We start from the raw sequence: 10,130 nt of genomic DNA, 5'->3' as shown, positions 1-10,130 counted from the left end.
ATGGGATTGCCCACAGAGGAGGAGCTGACCGCATGGCTAGGGCCTGCTTCCTCAAGGCAGGCAAGTTGTAGCCATGCAGTTCTAGTGGATGAACCAGGACTAGCACTCCAGCATGTTCGGGAACGGCTTGACTAATGCTATGGGGCGTTGAGACTTCATTTATGCAGATGGAGATTAAATGAGAATTTATTAAATGATCAAGAAAAATTAGAAAAGGAGGGATCTTAAAGGATTGTTTCAGAATTAATTTAAATTAGGAGACAAATTTGAAAGTGGTATGGGATGTGAGTAAGGCAGTTATGCGGTGGGGGGGATGTTTATTCAGCAAAGTGCATACCAAAAAAAGAAGGGAGTAGAAAATGCAATAAATTTTACAAGAAATGAAAGGAAAAGAATTGAGAAATTCCCCTCAAAAAGAGACAGTAAAACAGGATATTAAAATATTGCGAATACAGTTTTCAATGATAATAAATCAAGAAATAGAGTGGGAAATTAAATATTTAAAACAGAAACAATTCAAGCAGGCTAATAAACAAGGGAAATTATTAGCATGGCAAATTTTTTAAAAAGACAAGATAAATCCTGTATAACTAAAATTAATATAGGAGGTAAAGTTGTGGAAAATCCCAAAGAAATAACAGATCAATTTGTGAGTTTCTATATAGAATTAAATCGAGGTAAACGCAGCAATATACCGTAGATGAAATGCAAAAATATCTAGAGGATAGTGGAATATCTAAAATACCAAAAGATAAACGAAGAATTTTGAATGCACCAGTGACAATAATGAAATTACAGTAAATAATCTCACAGGCAAAACTTTCAAAAGCACCCAGACCTGATGGACTTTCAGTAATATATTATAAGAAGTTGCAAGATTGCCTAATACAACCATTAAATGACATTATGAATATGACTTTAAATAGAGTTGAATGGCCAAAATCTTGGAAGAATGCTTATATAACTTTCATTCCTAAACAAGACAGGGACTCTGAGCAGCTAAATAATGATTGACCTATATCTTTGTTGAATAATGATTATTATTCAATAGATTCAGGTAGGTAGCTGTGTTGATCTGACGCAGTCAAAATATATTTTAAAAAATTAAAAATGTCCAGTAAGGAGTCAGGGCAATATGTACTGAACCACCAGCTAAATTTATAGTACCGTAGATTCTCGCATATTAGATGACCCCCCAAATTGGCAGCTGCAATTTGGGGATTTGTCTTATAAGCCCAGTCGCCTAATACACTGGGCAGTTCCGTGCTGGGAGAAAGCAGCCCGGTGTGGAGCTGAGCCTGCTGGTTGCTGCTGCTGCTGCTTCGGAGCCGCCGCCGCAGCAGCGGGGGGGGGGGGGCAGGCTCCGCTCCACGCCGCCCATACCCGGCGTATAAGATGACCCCCGACTTTTTAACCTCTTTTCCAGGGTTAAAAAGCCGTCTTATACACCGGAATCTACATTAAACAATGTCCTGACTGAGAATTGTAAAATAACTAAAGGAACAAGACAAGGCTGCCCATTGTCACCTTTTTTGTTTAAATTAGTCTTAGAAGTGTTGGCGCAAAGAATAAGATGTAATCAAGACATTAAGGGTATAAGAGTGGGACAGAGACGATATAAATTAAAAGCATTTGCAGACAATGTCGTGATAGCTGTAGAAGAGCAAATAGAGTCAATCGCAAAAGTATTACAAGAGATTAAAAAAACTGAGGCGGTAGCAGGTTTTAAGATTAATAAAGATAAAACCAAACTCTTGGTTAATGAATGATGAGAGTAAAAATAAGTTAATTGGCAAAAATGTATAAATCAAAATCAAATAAGTGTTGGAAATGTAAAGAAAAAGGAGGTTATTTTTATCAAATGTGGTGGTCTTGTAGTAAAGTTAAAGTTTACTGGGGAATGATATATAATGAATTGGGAAAAAAATGTTTAAAATAACATTTGTTAAAAACCCAGCAGCTTTCCTTTTGGGAATTATAGGGGTAGAACTTCCCAAACTGTATAGAAATTTATTCATGTATGCAACTACAGTGGCAAGAATATTATTTGCCCAAAAATGGAAAGAAGAAGACGTCCCGACGAAAAAAGAATGGGTACAAAAACTTATGGAATACGCAGAAATGGCGATAGTTACCAGAAAAATAAGAAATCAAGATAATGAACCTTTTATAAAAGAATGGAAATGGTTTATTGAATATTTACAAACAAACTATAAACAGATAAGAACATTGGCAAGATTATGTATAATAAGCTGTAGTTTTATAAGAGTATGTGTTTAAAGTAGGTGAATAAATGATTAAGTTACGTGAATGTGAAATATGCAGAAAATATAAAAAATAAATTTAAGGAACCACAGACGGGGGGAAGGAAGTCGAGTTTTGAAATGTTAAACTGATTGTAAAATTATTGAAATGTATAAGATTTAAAATCATATATATATATTTACAGGAGAATTTCCCTTGGTAGCCTGCAGACGGTGCGCATTCCCTGTAGCTATGTGCCCACCTCTCCTGCTGCCACTTCCCGCAAAGAACCACACGTGTTTTCAGATGCAGCGACTAAAGCAACAGCAGCCGTGGCATTTCTAAGGGTGAAAGCCAATTGCACGTGGGTTTCGTCTTGGGAGGGCTAGCACCACTCCAAGCACACACCATTCCAAGGCTAGAGCTTTTCAGCACCATGTTGGCAGTAGAACTGTCAGAGTTGGTAGAAAATGGACTGGATCTCCAGTTTGAGAATGTGACGCTCTACACAGACAGCAAGATTGTACTGGGCTACATACACAATCAGAAAAGAAGGTTCTGTGTGTATGTGAGCAACAGGGTGGAGAGCATCAGAAGGTCAATATGTTTCCACCAACCAAATTTCAGTAGACCAAGCAACACGCTCCATTCCAGCAACACGCTCCATTCCAGCATCTCAGCTTGTTGGGTCAACTTGGCTAAAGGGCCCCAAGTTCCGCCTAGATCCAAACTACGCAGCAGAGACTGAGGAGGCTCTCTACGAACTCTTATCCCCAGACCAGGATTGAGAAATGAAAGATGACAATTAGCAGGTTCAAGACTAGCATGAACAGTTGTTTTCCTAAACAGAGAGAGGGACTGGTGTTCCTAAGCCATTTGAAGAATTATCCAGTACAGTCATACCTCATGTTAGGTCCGCTTCATGTTACGTTCTTTCAGGTTACATTCCGTGGCGACCCGGAAGTACCGGAAAGGGTTACTTCCGGGTTTCGCCACTCACGCATGCACAGAAGCGCAAAATGACGCCACGCCCATGGACAGAAGCAGCAAATCGCAAGCCGCACATGCACAGACGCACTGCTGCAGGTTGCGCTCTTTTCATGTTGCAAACGGGCCTCCAAAATGGATCCCACTGTACCACTGTAAACCATTTCTATAAATAGAACAGATGCAATTAACCAGCTTCCAGAGCCTTGCAAAGTAATTAGATTTAATTGCAAGATCCAGACCAAACCATAAGTCGCTTTGTTGATGTGAGTTCTTATAGCTCATGAGATATTAAATACTTCCTTAATCCAAAGAGATTTAATACTGCAAAGTCAGTTATGCATTTTGATCTGTCCTCAGATAGTCTCTTTTCTCTAATCTCTTTTCTCAGCTTCATAAGAAACCTGTTCAAATGATTGGGATTTTCCTGATGAAACTATCTAGCATTTGTTTGTTTGTTTGTTTGTTTGTGGAATGTATACCCACCTTATTTCTGTGATTGTAAGTTGTCTTTCAACTGTTTTAAATATTATGCTTTCATGTTGTAGTCTGCCCTGGGACTTCGGTGGTGGTGGTTGTTAGAATTTATATACCACCCTATACCTGGAGGTCTCAGGGTGGTTCACAGAATAAAATCAAAATATAAAACAAAATACATAATCAAAATAAAAACAACAGCCCAATAACACCCCCCCAAAAAAACCAACACATTTTAAAATGGCATAGGATGTCAATTAAATCAACAAAGGCCTGGTTATAAAGGAACGTTTTTGCCTAGCACCTAAAGGTGTACAGTATAATGAAGGCGCCAGGCAAACTTTCCTGGGGAGATCGTTCCACAGACGGGGAGCCACCGCAGAGGAGACCCGTTCTGCTGTTGCCACCCTTCGGACCTCTCGAGGAGGTGGTACATGGAGGAGGACCTCAGAAGATGATCTCAGGGTCTGGGTAGGTTCATATGGAATGAGATGATCCTTGAGGTATTGCGGTCCTGAATCGTTTAAGGCTTTATAGGTCAAAACCAGCATTTTGAATTGGGCCCGGAAACTAATTGGCAGCCAGTGCAGTCGGACCATGATCGGTGTAATATGCTCAAACTGTCTTGCTCCAGTGAGCAACCTGGCTGCTGAATTCTGAAATATTAATGATAATTATACTAATAATAATAATATCCTACCCTTTGACCTGAAAAGCAAGACAACATAAAATCAGATTTAAAAAAACACCAGTTGGAACATAAAATAAAGCAGAAAACATCAGCACAATAAATGCAGCAACTAGTAAAACAATAATATTATAAATAAGAAAACAGAAGAACAAATAAAATAAAGCAGAGGGATTGTATAGCACGAAGAGTCGAAGTGAATGGCTTCACTTAGCACATGCAAGATAGAATAGATACCAGGCAAAACACATCAGGTGAGAAAGTTACACAGAAAAGGCCTGCTTTCTAGTAATCATCCATCTAACCCCACAAGGTGAGGAAGAACTTCTGAAAATGGGAAGGTTTGTGTGGTGCGGGAATGGTCCTTTAAGTAGGCAGGCCATTTAAAGAATACCACTAAAACTATTTCAAAATCTCTTGGGTTATTTGAAAAATGTCCATGCGAAATATCTCACTTTCATTAGAAACTTATTTATTGTAGCAAAAATATTATCCCACCACTACACAGTCTACACCCCAAATGGACATGTGATCAGAACAATTCACTCTGACATCCAAACTTACAGAAATAGTATGATGAAGAAACAAGCCAAAGAACAGTTTGAAAGCTTTTGGTCCCTCTTTATTAATTATAAGAATCAGATATTTAATTTTGATTTATTTAATGCTCTCTCACTGCTGAAATAATATTAAAAAGATAGCAAACAATTAAAGGAAGAATTGCAATATTAGTAGTATATTATATTATATTTTACGTTACTTTTAGGTGACAAGTTGGAGTTCCCTCAACTTAATGGTGAGCCTCAATTTGTGGTGGCACATGGCTGAGAGTCAGCCTTTCCCCGTGCAGCTCAGCTATGCTTTTTGGCTCAGGTGTTGGAGCCTCTTGGGCTTGCCAATCAGAAGGTTGGTGGTTCGAATCCCTGCAACAGAGTGAGCTCCCATTGCTTTGTCCCAGCTCCTGCCTTCTGAGAAGTTCGAAAGCACGTCAGTGCAAGTAGATAACTAGGTACCACTGTGGAGGGAAGGTAAACTGCGTTTCCGTGTGCTCTGGTTTCCGTCATGGTGTTCCATTGCGCCAGAAGCGGTTTAGTCATGCTGGCCACATGACCCAGAAAGCTGTCCATGGAGAAATACCAGCTCCCTCAGCCTGAAAGCGAGATGAGCGCTGCAACCCATAGTCGCCTTTGACTGGACTTAACCATCATGGGGTCCTTTACCTTTTTACCTTTACTCTGCCACTGAGAGCCTATCAGAGCCAGTGATCTGGCTCCCATGGCTGGCCCTTCAGGAGTGGAGAACTCTCGTCTCAGGTCTACTCCCAGGGTAGAAAGAGATGTCCCTTGCGACTGCCTCCCCACCTTGTGCTGTAGAAACTTTGAGGGACAGTCGTGACAAAGGGAGGCTTGCAAACCATCACAACAGAGATCTCCATGAGGGAAATTCTGGAGAGCAGCAGGGAGGGTGGGGCGATGGAATCAGTACATGAGCTGTGAGTGGCAGGGCACGCCGCGTGGAGCATTGAGGGAGTGGCAGACAGCAACGAGAAGGAGCTTAGGAGGCACAAGCTGTTGGGATACTGCCAGGGAGACAAAGTCCATCATGACTTTGCGTCGTCTCTGTTGCGATCCATCGATCTCCCGTAGATACAGTATCAGCAATTAGCGACACGAGGTCCAGAAATAGCTTGCCACATTCCAGAGCTCATGCACGCTCTATCAGCAGAATTCACACAGCGAAAGATGCACGCAGGAGAGCATTATTTACAAGTTTATTCAGCGTTGGTCAGAACAAAGAAAAACATGACTGCCTGCTTCGGTGTCTCAGGCACAGAGAGAGAAACGAAAGCAATAGACAAAACATATACCTCCTGTGAACAGGAAATACGCAGACTCTGTGACTCACAAAGCCTGCTCCCTTTTAAGGTGGAACGGAAATATCCTAACACAAGCAGCAGGACGGCTGCCAGTCATCTAAGACAGGTAACCAGTTTGGTGGCCTGAAATAGTCATAAAATGCATCTGGCTGCACTTATTTATTTATATTCTGAAAAAGCATTTGAGGAAGTTATATTGGCAGTTCGTGTTTTGGAAAAGCTTGGATTTATAAAATGGATCAGAATCTTATACAACTCTCTGAAATCACAAGGGGGGGGGCAAATGGAATTCTTTCAGATCAGTTTGGCTTGGAGAGAGGTACAAGACAGGAGTGCTCTCTTTCTCCACTGATATTTGATTTATGCTTGGAACCACTGACATGTGCAGTTAGGCAGAATAAGGACCCACATACAGTTTCAACAACCTCATGCTGAATCAAATGATTGTGTCATCTAATGCAGGGATTAATGTTAGCTCAAATAGGATTAAAAATGTTGAGAAACATATCTAGTTTTGTTGAGCATTCATTCTGATCTGCTCGCAAGCAGTTTATTCAGGTTATTCATCCTGATTTGCATTTATACATCTTCCCACTGATTGGTTAGAAAAAGTTAAATGTCAATATAAAGTTGGATTTGTTGTGCAAGAATGGCAGTGTTTTAATTCACTTGAATTGTGCATACCTTAATATCTGGTATGCATTTGAATCTCTCTTGCAAAATACTGACATTCTGGAGGCACCATAGTTCGTTACTGCCTTCCCTGACTTGCAAGTGGTTCCCCGGGGAGACAAGAAGCCTAAACACTTTTGCAAGGCAAAGAACTGGAGAAGAACTGAAGCAGCATTATCAGAACTCTGGCTAGATAAATTCAGTGATAAGGAAGCCCCTTCCTTACATATTTAGGGTATTCACATCTTGTCCACTACAGCTATTGGGTAAACAAATTAAAAACCATTAGAAGTGTTTTTCCCCATGTGAAAGAGATAAAACTGATTCAGGTTGAGCAATAAAATAAATTAAAAGGTCTGAGAAAATAAAAGGGTATTTGTGTGGGTAACCATCTCTCAGGAGGGCATGCCCACAGAAAATACCCTTTTCCCTGTAATCAGCTGCCCTGCTACACTTCTTTTCATGTGAGTATGCAGAGAATGCTATGCGAAGAAGCATTTGGGGAGATCCTTGTGGAAACAGGTAGTACCTTAGTGGAGAACCTGTACCCCTCCAGATGATGTTGGACTCCAACTTTCCTCAGCCACAGGGGAGCTTGTCGCAGCTGGAGAGGGAGACAACCATGACTCTTCACCAGTTGCGCTCATCTCTGCCTCTTAGCCTCTCTCCTCCCACCCTCCTGTTTCAGCTTCTGTCTCTGATTCTGGACTTCTTTCTGCCATGGACTCTCCCAGCTTACTAAACCCTGTTACCTCTTCAGCTTCTGACATCTCCTCTCCCCAGTGTTTTCCCTCTTCTCCCTCTGACCACTCACTGTTGTCCTGAGCTGGTTCCTCCCACCATTCCTCTGCGTCCAACCAGTCCATTACACCCATTGACCTTCAACCCTGCGATCTACAGGCTAACACTAAGCATTGTGGCCAGGGTCTCTGTGTCTATCACAAATAGCAAGAGAGATGTGCCTAGGGTTTAACACTAGGTTTCAGTTAATGCAGCTAATATAATCTGTCATTCTCTGAAATGCTTAAGGGTAAATGGAAAACATAAAATTCAGATGAGTAAATGTGTTGTGCTCTATAGCTTCAGAAAAGATTGGATAACAGCCCAGAAGCCAGTATGTAGAAGACTTCCTGTATATCTAAACATTAGGACCTACATCTTATCTTTGTAGCTTTTGTTTCCCATGTTATTGCCCCAATCTCAGAGTTAATATTTAGCAACAAGCTTGTGACCAATTTAATCTATGCTAGTTGGGATTGATGTTTTTAAGTCTGAGCCTGTATCCTTAAACACTAACAACAGTGTTGTTATTAAAATCATAAGGGCAAGGAACATATTTTAAAAGCATTAAATTTGCCTTAATGTGTGGTATCACAGAACCTGAGATATTGTCCAGGATAATGAAATTTGCAATTTAAATTATGGGAGAGTAGCTAAAAAAGGAATGAAACAAGTCAAATCAGAATCCCATTTGTAATCTACTGTCATGTGACTCCAGGAACAACAATAGTTTTCCTGCTGAGTTTTTCTTTCTTCAACTGTCCTAGTCATTCATATATATATATATATATATATATATATATATATATATATACATACAATATTCTCTTGTTATTTTATTAAGTGTAAACTCAATGAGTCTTCTATTTAATTGCTTACCTGGTTGTCATTGGAGACCTGCAATTCCATTCAGTCAAGTGCATGGAATTTCCTTGGGGCAAGTGATCAGCTGATAAAACAAGAGAGTGCTCAACTTCTCCTTTTCCTCTCTGGATCGCCATCTGTACTGAAAGCTCATTTCCTCCATAGCCAGGAAGGAAATGCAGCGGACGTCTTCCTCAGATCACTGTGCTTGTGGCCAGCTGTCAAGTAGGGTTGCCATATTTCAAAAAGTGAAAATCTGGACACAAAAGTTTGCCCAAAGTTGTTGATATATTTTTTAAGGAAATTCGCCAAAATCTAGACTTCCTACATGGGTTGTCATAAAGCCGGATTTTCCCGGACATTTAAGCAATTTCCACACAGACACTGTTTCCTACTGCAGTATTCTGACTATGTCCGGGAAATTCTGGGATGTATGTCAACCCTATGTCAAGGGACCAGCTCCCAATAGCCTTGGAGCTAGCCTTCTTGCTGGGATAGCAGTAGCCAAATGAACAGAATTGAAAACCAACCCTAGAAGGTAGTATCACTGCCACCGCTTCTTAGTACAACAGCCTGGGCCAGGAGACTCCCAGAACCTCTACACCCACCGGCCACTCACCCACAGCTCACCCGCATCAATGTGCCTGCCCTTCTGGGGGTAGAAGGAGGTTAGAGATGAATGGGCATCAGTGGACAGGTGGCAGGTGGGCCATAGGCATGCAGCAAAAGAAGGGGGCAAAGGAGGTGAGCAGCATGCTCCTTGGAGGTCAGATCTGCTGCCCCCTAGCTGTCCAGAACCTGCCATCCTGAGGCAACTGCCTCACCTTGCCACATTGAGTATATGAGCTTGACAAGCAAAGCATGGCCTCACCAGTTTGTTTGTCATCCAGATCTACATGCCAAGCCTAAAGGGAACCTTGTGGTTGCTCAAAGCCATCTAGCAAATAATGCCACATATATCTACCCTGCCAGATATTTTTTTAAATCCCAAAGAGACACACCAAAAGTAGATGAGACAGCTTTTTAAATAAGATTATGGCTGATACATAGGACCTGTCATTTGCATCATATAAATGAAAACATATTTTCCATAAAAATCATTATCTTTCAGATTAGATATGTACAATTTAGATCTAGTTAAAATGTAATTCACAGATTCCTATATCATTTCAGAGGTAAATGTAGTGTAACTCTCCTAGCAAGTGTACTCAAGTGAGAACAGTGGTGTCCAGAACCAAGGGAGTGGATTGTGGGTTGAAGAAAGTCCATTTGCCCTCCCAGGCAGGCAGTTTTGTGGACAGGCCCTGAGCCACTCTAGTGAACCGGTGAATGGCAGGCTGGATCATCCACCTGCCACGCATTTGACCTATGGTGGCAGGAGGTCTTGGGTGTTCTCCTGGGTGCAGGACCAAGTGACCAATAGGGGCACTGGGACCTGGGACAGGATAAATTGCAGCCTGCCAGAGCAATTGGCCTCTTCCTTTTGGTGGATGGAGGGGATTGTGAGTTGAAAGAACTGCCCCCTTAAGATGCAACCTGGAG

This window comes from Podarcis pityusensis (genome assembly GCF_964106645.2).
Source record: "Podarcis pityusensis genome assembly, chromosome: 1".
Lineage (NCBI taxonomy): Eukaryota > Metazoa > Chordata > Lepidosauria > Squamata > Lacertidae > Podarcis > Podarcis pityusensis.
Note: the sequence above shows the minus strand (reverse complement) of the source record.